Source organism: Equus caballus, chromosome 16, assembly GCF_041296265.1.
Source record: "Equus caballus isolate H_3958 breed thoroughbred chromosome 16, TB-T2T, whole genome shotgun sequence".
Classification (NCBI taxonomy): Eukaryota; Metazoa; Chordata; class Mammalia; order Perissodactyla; family Equidae; genus Equus; species Equus caballus.
The window spans coordinates 86,994,704-87,009,545 of record NC_091699.1 but is presented as its reverse complement, the minus strand read 5'-3'; the positions used below and the strand labels follow the sequence as shown (position 1 = coordinate 87,009,545).

The 14,842-nt window shown below is 45.6% G+C and overlaps 1 protein-coding gene across 11 annotated transcripts in view; it reads right to left on the bottom strand.

Moving 5' to 3' along the window:
- ZBTB38 (zinc finger and BTB domain containing 38) overlaps positions 1-14,842 on the bottom strand; it is a 76,276-nt gene that overhangs the window by 28,056 nt on the left and 33,378 nt on the right. The gene's annotated exons all lie outside the window — the stretch shown is intronic.

Here is a 14,842-nt window from a genome sequence, read left to right as displayed (position 1 = left end):
CCCTTGGCCTTTCCCTCGTTCAGCAACCTCCTGGAGCCCACCGTCCAATGGAGGAGACAGACATGCAGACCAACAGCTCCTCCACGATGACCAAAGGGCCAAGGAATGTGCCCAGGGCTCTTGGGAGGCAGCCTCAAATTGAGTCTGGGGAAGGAGGGTCAGGGGAAGAGAGGTGGAGCCGAAACTGGGGAGCATTTCTTCGGAATCTAAGAGGGGAAAAAGGCATTCTATTCTAGGCAGGGGTCTCAGCAAAGGCAAGGAGGCATGAACTAGAATGACACATTTGAGGACAGGCAAAGAGGTGAGGACGGTGCTGCACACGGCGTGGGCAGGGCTTGCTGGGAGAGGGAGAGACTGGCAGGGACCCAGGTGTGAATAGTTTCAAATGTCACAATGAGTTTGAACTTTATCCTTTAGTCCAGTAATTCTCAACCCTTAACTGCATATTGGAATCATCGGTGGGAATTGAAAAACACCTCCACTCAGGCTCCAACTCCAGATTCTGATTTATTTGGTCTTGGATGGACACTGGGTATGGGGATTTTTAAAGCTCTCCAGGTGATTCTAATGGGCAGCCTGGACAATGGTGAGTCACTTAAAATATTTTAAGCACAAACCATTTGACAAATTTCCCGACAGATCACTCTGGGTGCAGTTTAAGTAGGAATCATTCAACAATTTGCAGATAGGTCATTCTGGGAAGTTTGGTGAGGAGGATGTCTGGAAGGGGTCTGGAAAGAAACCAAGGAGACAGGTGGGGATGAAAGGGGGAGAAAGATTCGAAAGCTATTTGGATGGAAGAATCAACTAATAGGAAATTAGAGGAGAGAGGGAAGAAAGAAGGTTGACACACCAGTTCCATTGCCTAGATGTGCCATTAACAGGTAGGGAGCCAGATCAAAGAGCTGGTTTGGGAGGAGGATAATGAAGTCTGTGCTCCCTCTGAGGAGCCTGTGGAAAACGCAGGTGGCACTCTGAGTCAACAGGCATCCAAAATGGACTTTGCCGCTGAAAGGGAGCTGGGCTGACGGTTCAGATGTGCAGTGGGCTGACACACAGGAGGTGACTGCAAACATGAGCACGGATATTGCCTGAGGAAAGCAAACTGGATGAAGGCAAAATAAAGCCAAAGAAGGAGCTTGAGGAAATAATGAAGGGGGAAGGAGCCTGAGGAAAACCAATACTGAGGGGGAAGGAACCTGAGGAAAACCAATACTGAGGGGGGAAGAGCCTGAGGAAAACCAATAGTGAGGGGGGAAGGAACCTGAGGAAAACCAGTACTGAGGGGGAAGGAGCCTGAGGAAAACCAATATTGAGGGGGAAGGAGTTGGAGGAAAACCAATAGTGAGGGGGTAATGGGATGTGTCAGAATCACCTGGAGGCCCCTCTTAAAAATTTAGTTTCAGGGCAGCACCAGGGCCAATTGGTTAAGTTTGTGCACTCCACTTCAGCATCCTGAGCTCACAGGTTCAGATCCTGGGCGCGGATCTTGCACTGCTCGCCCAGCCACATTGTGGCGGCAACTCACATAAAATAGAGGCAGACTGGCACAGACGTTAGCTCGGGGCCAATCTTCTTTACAAAAAAAAAAAAAAAGAAACAAAACATTTTACTTTCTTGGTCCTACCCTAGACTGACTGAATCAGAATAGCTAGGGTTAAGGTCGCAGCAATGGATTTTTAACGAGTTCCAGGTGTTTCTCAATAAAGGCTAGGTTTGACACTGTCGGTTTCCTAACGCTGCTGGAACATTTTACAGGTTTTCCCCACTATCTGAAAGTTTGCTTTTATGAAAGGCCTACATTAGCATCGGTTTTTACTAACCGAGTGAAGTGTGAAGAGGATTTTCGCTTTTACAAAAAAGGGGGAAAAGTGACAGTAGCGTGCAGCATTTGGGTTGCAGCGAGCCATTTCAGAGGCTAAGCAGCCAGACACGTCCCTGTATTTCAAGTTTTCCACGTCAGCCACAGCAGATGATGAACCTCGACCTTCACCATCGAGGCAGGTAGACAGAGAAGAGGGTTCGACATTAGTGACCTGCCTGCCCTGGTGGATTCAGAGGAGGAGGAGAGGTTAATAGTCGGTCCTCTTCCTCTCTCTCCTGTACCTCCCCCCACCCCAAAATCGCACAACTCAGCCTAACACACCACATCACCCCGCCTTCCGCGGTGCTCGCTGTCTTCCCGACTCAGGAAAGTGAAACCACACTGTACACACGTTATTTCTACGTGATGTAGGCTGTGTATTTAGCATATCATTCCTGCTTTTGCTGTACGTTAGGGTTATTTTAGGTTTTACGTGTTATTTGGTATAATTTGGTAGGTTATTTTTTGGGTCTGGGAATGCTCAAAAATTTTTCCCACATAAATTAACGGTAATTATTTCTTTGTTTTATGCCATTTCAGCTTATGAAAGGTTTCATAGGAACACTCTACTTTCGGATAGCAGGGGGAATCTGTACGACAAACTTGGTGGTTTAAATCAACAGAAATGTATTCTGTCACAGTTCTGGAGGCCAGAAGTCCAAAATCAAGGCGTCAGCAGGGCCGTGCTCCCTCTGAAGGCTCCAGGGGGAGAATCCTTCCTTGCCTCTTCCAGCTTCTGGGGGTTCCAGGCATTCCTTGGCTTGTGGCTGCGTAACCCCAATCTCTGCCTTAATTTTCACATGGCCTTCCCCTCTTTATATGTCTGTCCTCTGTGTGTCTCTTAAAAGGACACGTCATTGGATTTAGGGGCCACCTGATAATCCAGGATGAACTCAATGCAAGATCCTTAAAAAACTTACATCCGCAAAGACCCTTTTTCCAAATAAGGTCACACTCGCAGCTTCAGGGATGTGGACAGAGCTTTTGGGGAGCCACCGCTCAACCCACTACATACCCTATGGCAATAAGTCACCTGGATGAATGGGAGAAGGGACTGTGGTTCCAGAACACCAGGCTAAGTTCCCCAACAGAGGCAGGAAGAAGACAAAGAAAAGAGGGAGAGAGAGAGAATGGTTTCAGGGACGACTAAGATCTACAGCTACACTTCCCAGTCTTGCGCTGCCCAAGGGACGCAGGCCACTACGTCTCCAGGCAACAAGGCCATCTGAAAGTACTACACAGAATGGAAGAAATCACCACAATCATAAATTAACAAAATGCTAGGCCGTGTTACCCTCAAAATATAGGCAAGAGCTTTGAAGGGCTGAAAAGACTTCCAGTTAATTCACTCTCTACACTAAATTAATTTAATATGAAGCTAGGATTTCAGCTCTAAGATACTGTGGCCTTTTCCTCCTCACCAGCCTAGTAGCTTCCAGTTCAGACAACAGGTCATGAAGGTGGCATGGGACTGGTTATTTCTGTCTTTTGAAATGTTTCCTTAGGAGCAGACCATACTCTCAGTCGCCAACCCTAAAGTAGGTTCAGCTATACCTCCCTTCTCATCGCCAACCAGGGTCCCAAAATCTTCACTGAGAGTGGATTGCCCCTCATTTTTACATTGATACACGTTCCACCATTAAAGTCCTACATTATAATTGTGTCAGTTCCCTGACACCCAGTTTTCTGTCCTCTAACATAGGAATTTCTGTTCTTGGCAACAGAGTTTGCAAGGCCAGAAGGTCAGTGGTGGGTGGGGAGGGTGGAAAGGAACCAGGTGCTGCTTTGAGGTTCAAGTTGCAGCCAGGGAACAACAGTCTTCAGAATCTGATTCTTAGTGTGGTCAAAACTACCTCACTGCACATGCCCACGGTATAATGTAGAAGGCACACCCTCCAGACCCACCCCCTAAGACTGTCCCAAAGCACCTCCTAGCTAGCAAGTTCACAAGGACTAGTCTCTATGCAAATCTATCTCTGTGCTTTGCCTCAGCTTCTGGAACAATGCTCCCCAAACATTAACGTGCACGAGTCAGCTGGGGGGCTTGATCAGCGCATTTTCTGACACAGTGGGTCATGTATGTGTGGTCCATCTTCATTTATGTCAGGGTGGAGATGGCTGGGGTACACAACCAGCTTTAAGGTTTAAACAAACAAAGCTTCCTTACCTGCTGGAGAAATGATAACAGTTATAATGGTGATGGTGAGGTTGCCAATAAGAACAAAAGCTAAGAAGCCAATGAGAACAAAAGCTAAGATTTACCGAGCACTTTCTACGTGCCAGGCCCTGTGCTAAGTGCTTTACAGACAGTATGACTCACTTAGCACGAAGAGAGCTGCGGAAAACGGGAGTGGTTAAAAGATGTTTAGAAAACAGGGAAGGTATTATAAATTCCAGGATATGCAGAAGGTCAATCAAGCGTCAACAGAGAGAGAAGACAGTTTTCACATTGTCCCAGTCTAGGACTAGTTAGGAAGTTAGTAACTGCTTGATATTTCAGAAAGCATCCTTGGGCCATGCAGGTCAATAACACAGACCAGGTATATCAAGATATGCCTGCTGTCCTTTGCTGTTGTCCATGGCCTGATGCCATCCAGATTAGCCAAGGAAGGCTGGCTCCATTTGGCTGCCTTGGGAGTGACATGCCTGGGTAAGGAGAGGCTTCCTTTGCTGGGTTCTTCCTATTCCGTCCTGAGATGGGCACACTGAGCACTGGGCAGCTTAATCAAGGCTGCCATGTCTGGTGCCTTTCCAGCTGTCCTCAGATATACATGCTGTATGCTGGGGCTAACCTGACAAGTCACTTTGCCTATATGAGATGGACACAGTTTATATCCCAAGTGGCTCTTTTATTTGCTGTGACATGGAGAAGGTTCAACAGCCATGACTTTTCCTTGGGCTGGGTCTCAACGAGCTTCAGGCCCAACGTTCTGCAGGAAAAGACTGGGCAGGCTGCCACTGAGGAAATCTAGATTGGGGGATTGAGTCAGATGTTGTAGCCCTATAACTGGCATGCAAAGTAGCAGTCCAGAGGCTGACCTGCAGAGCTGTTTCATTTGGCCTCACAGTATTTAAAAAAATTTTAATGCTCTCCAGTGTGCAACAATCTAACCACTCTATCTTCTCCTTTTTTTTTCCTGAGGAAGATTCGCCCTGAGCTAACATCTGTGCCAGTCTTCCTCTATTTTGTATGCGGGTTGCTGCAAGAGCATGGCTGATGAGTAGGTCTGTGTCTGAGATCTGAACCCACGAACCTGGGCCACTGAAGCAGAGTTGCCAGACTTAACCACTATGCCATGGGGCTGGCCCTGACTCTACCTTCTTGTACCCAGCCCACAGTGAACACTCACATGACCTTCCTGCCTCTGTGTCTGAATTTTAGACTCTAATCTATAATAACATAAGTATAATCACTTAAAAGTTTTATTCTGCCTGCAACATTTCCATCTCTGTACAGTGGTTCACTGTCCTCCTAAAATTTAAATGGTGAGCTATCACTATTCAGGCTTTCAAAACTACTGAAGTAGTCTATCTCAATGAAGGACAGGTGCTGAGAAGCCTTAACACGGAATATATTTGGGTCACATAATATTTCTTCAGGATCCTTCCAGTTTGTTCATTCCCACATGGAAAATTTCTAAATATATAAATCCTGGGGGGCAGATAGCAAATTCTTCACTTTACCTCAAAAATCACTTTAATCATAGGGTCTGTTCAAGTTTCGAGAAGGAGGTGATAATCAACTCCTAGTCAGCACTCCACAAAACCAGACTCACACTCTCAGAGGCAGCCAGCTTGCCCTTTTAGAAGAGGGTTCCATATTCACCATTAGCAGGTGACGTACTGAGGGAAGCAGTAACTGCTGAGAACGCACAGGCCTTTAATGGTAGCTCCTGACTGGGTCAGAGCATTCTGAATCGATATCATGCTCCATCAATGTGTCACACAAATAATTCCAAAAATCAGATGGCAGAAATGGAGCCTGGACTACCTGGCAGTCAGGGCTTCAAACAACGGGGTCAACACAATAAAGCATATCCACTGAGATCACAAGTGTCCTCTGGGAAACTTCGAGAACTACTCAATGGAACAATGGCGGTCAACCCAAGACTATACTCTAGAGAAAATTCTGCTCTAGAGACATGGGGTGGGGAGGGGTGGGGGGTGCAGAGCTGATCCCTTTGGTCTGGAGAGCAGTCTAGATGTCTCTGGTGCTGGTGGGGACCTCCTGGAGGAACGCTGCTGGTGCTCTTGCCTTGTTCGGCCATGCCTCCTCCCCACCGTCAGCAGACAGCCCCACATTCCCAGGGGTTTCCCACCTGGTTTCAGATACAAAACGCCCATGTACAGAGATCACTTTTACGGACCGGGGCTCTCAGAGATTTATGTGAGTCCACGTACATGCTTTCCTTATGTCTTTCCTTCTCCCCTGTTTTCCATAATTCCTCCCCCCGTGTTTTCCATCATTTCTCTTCCACCTCCCATTTTTCCAGTTTGAAGCCACTGCTGGCAATACTGCAATCTCTGGATGGAGGCCAGGCATGGCAGCACGGACCTCGGCGGCAGCACGGGACCGTGAAACAGTCACCTCTTCCCAGGTTCAGGAGATGCCAGTGACCGGCAGAGCTATCAGGCAAGCCTGTCGGTAGGTCTGACCCACAATTAGAGGCACAAGAGCTCGTCCACTGTGAAAATGCCACAAAAACTCTGGCTGGTCACACAAGTGAATGCACAATGGTTTAGACAAAAGAAATCAACTGGGGAAAATTGTTAGGCGGGAGGAAGGAAGAATGTTAAGGGAACTAAGTTCCGTTAGCTTTTGCCAGTTTCACCCCCCCCCTCAAAAATTTAATGAAAACTGAATGAAGGTTTCTGGCAGGAGTCAGGTATCCAAATAGTTCCCCTGCTCACCTGTTTTCGAGTGAAATTATCTGGGGACACGGCAAACAGGGAGCAATTACATTAATAAATAAGTTGTCTACATTAAAAAAAGTAAAATTCCCAAAACAAACCCAAACCCACTGCAAATAAAAACCCACAATAGGCTGTTTAGAAAAATTATGCTTTAAATATACTGATCTAAAAAAAATCTAAAGAACAGGCTGTTCTGAAGCACAGCTCGAGTTTCTGCTTGTGCTTTCATTTTAGAAAACAAATGCTCAGAGACTCCACAGTGGGAGGGGTTTCACACAGGGATGCAAGCTCGCAGAAAATGGCCACGGGCTTGGAAACCTCAACACAACAAACAGGACCCTCAGGGGCCTGCTGGGAAGACGGGGGCCTACCTTTCACAAGAGGAATTGTCTGGAGACAGACAGAACCTTTTTTTCCGATCAGTAACATAAATCATGGCCTCCAAAGCACTCGTTTGCTGAACTTCACAGTGACTAATCACCCAACGTTTACTATCCTCTCTGAGCAAGGGGACCTCATGGGGGGAAAAATGGGTCATTTTTAATGGAAGGAAGCTGCTAGGCTTAGAGGTAAGACTCCCATTTAAACTTCATAAAGAAAAAAACAAAAGACCTCAAAAAGTATTTGCTAAAAGAGAGAGAAGTGCAAATCGTCTTATCAGAAACTCCTATCATTAAATAGAAAAGAAAGTCTTAAAATAGATCCTTCAGACGTGGCAAAAAGCTCTTGAGTGATTTCCTAAAATGTCAAAAAATAAAAATTAAGAATATTAAATATAGAACAGAACAGGGTAAGAAACTCACTTTGCAACGTATATTCATTTAGGAAAGAATGTTCTCCCAGGTAATTTATGGTTCTGCTGTGCGAAAACTCAACTTACAGCGCACAGTGGCTAAAGAAACTCCAGAATTGCTAGACCTTGACAGGAAAAATTTTAAAGGTCAAGTTTTTTTTTTCACCCTATTTAGCACAGCACTCGGGGTAGGCCCGTTCTCTAACATCTGAGTAAAACCCCACTCGGGGCTTCATTTCACTGCCACGTCATCGCTTTTTCCGTCTATCCTAGTGCCTTCTGCTTCCTCAAAGTGGTCCTCCCACCCCCTCCCGTTGTAGAGCGAAGGTGGAACCCGCATTAGCCCAAGGGAAGGGCAGACACGCAGCAGAAGGCACGGTTCCGCAGGAGGCACCAGGAAGCAGGCGCCACCCTGGCTGCTGTAAGACAGTAAACTGCTTCCCCCAGGAGCCTCAAAGGCAGCACCGCGACCTTGGGAAATCTTGCCCTTTGAGTCCATGTCAGGGACGGAGAATAAATCGGTTTAAGCAGGGGCAGACCAGAATGCTGAGTGGGTTTTTAAAAAAGGAAATCCTCACTTTCGTCTACAATCGAATCAACATTCTATTAAGGCTCATCAAAAATCTCCATTCTCACATGAAAATGCAAAGAAAATGCACAGAATGGGGAGAGCGCGATTCTGAACGCAGGTCTCTCTTGCCTGGCAAGATCATAAATTCGGTTTTGTTTTTACTGCATCGGTTGTCGTATTATCTAATTATAATCTAAAAATAATCAAAAGTTGTTCTAACAAATGAACAGGAAAAATAATACAAACAAAATGGGGCCTAGAAACAACATCCAACTCACAAAGCAGGAAGCAAAAGCTGCCGTCTCCTTCACCTGGCACAAAGTCGGCCTTCACGGGCGCTGAGCTAACCCCAGGATGCCCCTCTAGCACGTCAACAGCCACCGGATCGCCCGTGGAAATGCACCCTGGGCTGAACACACGCGTGGCAGTGGCCAGCAAAATGCGCTGTGCGAGCTGGGTGCTGTTCTTGGTACTCCCTGAGAAAATGTTTAATTCCCCTCAAAATTAAATTGTTGTACATATAGCTCAGTAATTTTTATTTTAAAAAGAGAGAAAAAAATACCTTAAAAAATAGGAAACAGCTCTCTGCATCTCCCAGTTTAAAAAGAAATTTTCTTGACTACCTTAATTGACAAGAATCCAAGTGCATCAGCAGGGCCCGGAAGTCTGCAGCATGCGGTGGGCCTGCTAGAAGCCCGGCAGGCACCACGGTCCTCTCCCCAAGAGGAGTTCCAGCCCCTCCTCAGGTTCTGCTTGCTGACTGCCATCTCCTGCTCTCCTGAAAACCCTCCTTAGGACAAGACCACCTGTTTCTGCAGAGAGTGTACTGGATGGGGCCTAGCACACTGGGTTCTGTTCCCAGCTTGCCACTAGCTGGGTGACCTTGAGCAAGTCCTAGGATTTCCCTCGACTCCTGTTTCCTTATCTGGAATGTGAAGAGGTTGGGCTACTTTATTTCTAAGGTTCTTTCCAGCCATAGAATTTGAAAAACATAATTCTCTACCTTCCATTTTGATTGATTCCCAGTCAGCAAGAATCCTCACTTCCTCCAAAGCAGACACTCTCTCCTACCTTTTTTTTTTTTCCGAGGAAGATTAGCCCTGAGCTAACATCTGCCAATCCTCCTCTTTTTGCTGAGGAAGACTGGCCCTGAGCAAACATCCGTGCCCATCTTCCTCTACTTTTTATATGTGGGACGCCTACCACAGCAACGGCTTGCCACACGGTGCCAGGTCCACACCCGGGATCTGAACTGGTGAACCCCAGGCCGCCGAAGCGGAACATGCGCACTTAACTGCTGCACCACTGGGCTGGCCCTCTCCTACCCTTAAATTCATGCACTTTCCTCAAAAGCATTGTGGGGTAATGGCAGGACCCCAAGTCTGGCTAGTACCAGGGTCTCTATGAGGACAGTCGGAGGGACCCCTGGAAGACCCCAGACATGGAGTTTACCATCTGCTTATCTCAGCACCTCTGCTTTTCTGCTGGAGAGGAGGTGGCATGACCATACATTAGAGCTGGAAGGAACCTTAGCCATCACTGAGCCAAACCTTCTCTGGTCACAGGTGAAGAAACCAAGCCAGCAAAGCTACCCAAGTTGCTTTCCCAAGGTTGCACAGTGGGTCATGGGGAACAAGTCGCAGGCCTCCCGCCTGGCCTCGCACGCCGTGATCTTTTACCTCCCCCCAGCCCCCTCTGCAGGGCTCTGGGCTCTTTCCCTCACCCCCTGTAGACTTCCTCCGGGCTCCACACACTTACAGAGCACCTCTGGACAACCCCCCAAGGAACTGTTTTAAACTTTCAAACTGGCATAGCAACCCTGTGAACATTTAGCCTGGCACAGGGACAGTGACAGCTACAGCAAAACACAGAACGATTGATCTTATCAGAGCAGAAATCCATCAGTGTTTTCACTCTGAAAGCAAAGCCTGCAGCAGCACATGGCTGGTAGATAAGGGCAGGTGAGGGAGAGAGGGAGGCCCCACGAGGGTGGGGTCCTGATCTGATACCTGGCACAAAGCTGGTATTCGTTGAACAAATTCAAGTTTGCACATTACCTCTGCTCCATTTGCTTCTCGTCAGAAATTCTGAGGTTACAGTAATATTAGGGACGAAGATCTCTAAGTCTCTAAGCTAAAATCAGGAACAACGATCTATTTCCTACTCTCACTATGTGGCTGGGGAAACAACTGACTTTGGAGTCAGGTAAGACCCAGGGTATGAAAATCTCATCTCATGGGCCACATTACTGAGCCTCTTTGCCTCAATTTCTACCATACCAGGTTATTTTGAGGTTCTGGTAAGATGGCTAAGACAATGCACATAAGGTATAGAATGGACTCCATGAAAGTCAGCTCTGTCTTCTCCCCTGAGGGCTATGGGTATAGACAGGAAACCCTGTTTTTAGGCAAGACTCCAGGCCTTTGGCATCCTCCTCCAAAAGAAGCAAACCATCCACGGAATGCCAACAACATTATAAAATGACTCAGTATAGTTTTAATAAATATATTCCCGTTAAGTCATCTGATTTTTAAATTATGTACAAGGAACGTAGAGCGCAATTCAAGCTACACAAGTCAAATATGTTTTATATTCTCCAGACATTGCTTACACCAAACACATATAAATGTCTCAATTCTTTCTTGTGAATAAGGAAAGAAGCTAGGACTAGGAAGAAAAAAAGGATAAAGTATTTTCTCATCTATAAAATGAGGTTAGGATAGATGAACAATGTGAATTAGCCTAAAAATTATATGATTCCAACATGCAGAGAAAGAGGGAAATAAATAATGACACAGATGTTTATCAACCAGAAGACATAGAGTCAGATAGATAAATGCATCAAAATATTTTAACGGCATGACTGCAACGTTGCTGCCATTAAATATATTATTGGTAACAACAATTAAAGTTACATTGGTTTTGCAAATTCTGGGCATAGGGACAGGGTGTCACCACTTACTCCACAGGAAAAGAAGCTGATCTGGGGGCTGCGTGTTGCCCCATACTGCTGTGGATATACCGCACACGGCAATGGTGGGGTGTGACAACAGCACCATTCCTTGACTATCTGGGATCCATTTGTTTTTATCTTATTACAAATATAATCTATAAACATTGTTAACGATACAGATATAAAACTTTTGAGCACAGACATGTCTCTAATAGAAACTGGATTTGAATTCAGCATATCGAGTTCCAGGTTTACCCCTTCCTCTGCTTCCTAGAAATTGGCATTTGTCAATCTTCATCGCAGCAGTCATTGCTTGTTTAAAATGAAGATTCTCAGGGGCCCTACCCCAAATTTACTGAATGAAAATCTCTGTGCCAGGGGCCTGGCAACCTACAATTTAATAAATTCCCCAGATGGATTCTTATGTATACTAAATTGCAGGTCACTTGAACTGTCACATAGATTAGCAATAGTGGGAGGTATGCTCTTTCCGTGATAAAATTAACATATTAGAATGAGTCATAAAGATAAGGCTTTGTGTACAGATGCACCTTATGTAGAAATTTACATTTCTATAGAAGGTAGTCAGTTGAAGAGAATCAACATTTATTAATTGCCTACTATGGTATAGATCCTGACCAAATTACATATTACTCAATCTTCAAAATAATCCTATTTGAGTTATGGATGGAAAAAGTTAGGCTGAGGGAGAGAGTAACTTTTCTGAAGTCACAAGCCTGGAAAATGGCCCAGCTAGGTTGTGAAACCAGATTTATCTGACCCCACTCTTCTCATTCCATTGTACTAAGCTCATATGCCCATGAAAACACACACACACACACATACACACTCTCTCTTTCTCTCTCTCTCTCTCCCTCTCACATCATACAACAGCCATATGGTAAAAGGCAAAGTAAAATTAAATTACTTTTAGAAAACTTTGCATCAACAGAAATGTAGTTTTTAAAGAGCTTCCTATCAACAGATATACTTTGGTCAGTCTGCTGACAGGAGAATAAGGTGTGTGACTATCGAAACCACATTTAATAGTCTGAACTTTAGTAATGAGAAGTGTATTTTGGGGCTTGCTAGGGTCAAACTTAACAGTGACTCTTGATTTGTGCAAGATACAAATTTTTGCAAATAAAACCGCTTAATATTCATCCTGTAAGTCACAGTACCTTAGAAAGGAAAACGCCAACAAACATGTGATCTAGCCCTTGTCAATCCAATGGTCTTCCTGGGCCTCACCCCTCCCCCTCCGGCATCTCAGACTCTAGGCTCTTTCCACTGGGAAACCTCCTTCTCCTGGCTTCTGGAGTCATGTTCTCTTGTGGTTCTTCCTTGCTTTATTGCCAGACTTCTCTCTAGGTCCTTCTTTCTTTTCTCCTAAGGCTCCATCTTCAACCTTTGCCTCTCTATATTTTCTCTCTGGAAAATCTCTTCCCTACCTCTTGATTTTTTCTTATATCCCAATGACTCCCAAGCCAGCCTTGGCCTTCCTCTGGAGTGCAAAGCCCCAGTCTGTCTGGGGGACGTCACACTTTAACACCTCAAACTCAGCACCTCTAAAATGCAGCCTCTCATACGGTTTTCCAAGTTTCCTTCATGGGTACCACTGCTTTGGAAATGTCAGCGTCAGCTTTAGCTGTTCCTTCTCTACTGTGATGTCAGATTGTGTCAATTCTTTCCTTTGCATCTGCTCCTTTCCCATTTCACTGCTACCACCTCAGGTCTTCCTGCCCCACTTCTCCTTGGTGGACCGTAGTAGCCTTCTAACAGTCTCGCTGGCTCTGGTGTCTGCCCTGCCTTTCCTCTCCATCTCCCCTTGAGCTACCCACAAGAGCATGCTCCTAACGCACAGCCATGACACTCCCCTGTTCAAATATCCTCAGTGACTCCTACTGGCTAATACATTCAAATTTCCCAGCTTGACATTCCACACCATTATCATTCGGCACTGAATGTTCTCCAGCTTCATTTCCCACTCGAAGCCTACAGAGACCAGTTCTAAGTCAACTGGACTCGGCGTCTTTCCCTGAATATGGTCCATGCCGCCTTGTTCTCCTGCTATTCCTCCTTTCTCAAATGCCTTCTCCCCATCTCTTTGATGGAAACTCCACATCCTTCAAGGACTTGCTTAAATGCTTTTTCTCAAGAGCCCCTTGACTCCTAAAGGTAAAAGGGACTTCTTCCTTCTCAAATTACCAAAATATCTTTTTCTGATGTTTACCACACAGTTATTTCTGCATATTTTATTTCCTCACCTACAAAACAGGGTCTGAGAGGGAAAGGAGCAGATCTTTTCGCTGCAGGGCCCTTCACTGTCCCCAGCACAGTGTCATACTCAGAGGAGGTACACAACATTTGGTGTACAGAGCAACTACAAGTTTGCAAAGCGCATTCACATTCACCAGCTCATTTGTTCTATTTGGAGCTTAAGTTTACTACAAGTAGCCTTCAAGACTTACAATCTGATTTCTGTTATTTAACACAATTATTGGAGCTGTCTCTAACTTTGCCCCAAGTAAATTAAAGCATCTTTTCAATTGCTTTATTTTTGTACACTCAGAGTCCTGTGGGGCCTACAAAGCTAAAAGAGAAGAGCATTTTGAGTCAAAGAAGGCCCCTTGCCGAACTGCTTTTTTCTCTGCCTAGAGGTGGAGTGTACACATAAAAGGCCTCTGTGAGCAAGTAACAGGAATGGCAAAATCAAAATTTAACAAAGAAGTAAGAAATTCGTTTCTGAAGATGTCAAAAAAGATTTTCCTATATCTCCAATTGGAATCTTATTTATGGGTCAATCTCCAACATCCCTGGAGTTGATATTCTAGCATGTTAACAACAGAAATCTCTAACAGTTGAACAATAATTTCTTGCTAAGAGACTGGGCATGACTACTACGATTGTGAAAACATAGGAATCTGTTTGGTCTTGAATACCCAAGTGCCCAAAGGAGCTCAATCACCATCTACTGAATGAACAAATAAATGAACAAACTCAGAGAAGGCCTTACTATTGTTTATAAAGTGAAAGTATAACTTTTAATGGATGGATGCAAGCATATATTAAATTTGAAAAAAGTGGAAAATTGCATTGAGGGGCCAGAAATGTGAGATGTCAGCCACTCGGGTCTCTTGCTGTGACGGCTCCCAGTCTGACCGCTGGAGAAGCAGGTGAAGGGTGGGGGAACGGCAGGCCTCAGCCATCTGACTATGCCTCTTTGGAGTTTAGGCTGTAAGCTCCTTGAACTTCGCAGTCCTGGCATTGTACTTGGCATACAGAGTGTGCACTATAAACGTTGTCCGAGATGCAAAGCCCTCCACAACCTGCCTGCGTTTTCACATTTCAATCCTTCACATCTATTCTTCCTTACCTCATAAAAGTACTGTGAGGAGTAAATAACAACACAGCACTCAGAGCCCTTAACGTATTGCCTTGCACGCACACACACACACACACACACACACACACACACAAGTGCTCGCTAAGTGGCAGCTGTTACTCTCACCATCTGGGGCTTTGTATATGCCTCAAAGGTCGAGTTGGGTGTGCTAGGCTGTCAGTATGTCTGCACAAACTGCAAGTGACCTGGGGCGGCTCTTCACGCCTGCATTCCCAGCGCCCAGCACGGTCGGTGCTCACCCTGAGCAGGCCCTGAAGCTGGCTGCATGACTGAGCACCCGAGATCCAGGTTCCAAGCCTGCCTCCACCCCAGCCCACTGGTCACCCGGAAGAGCCGTTGAA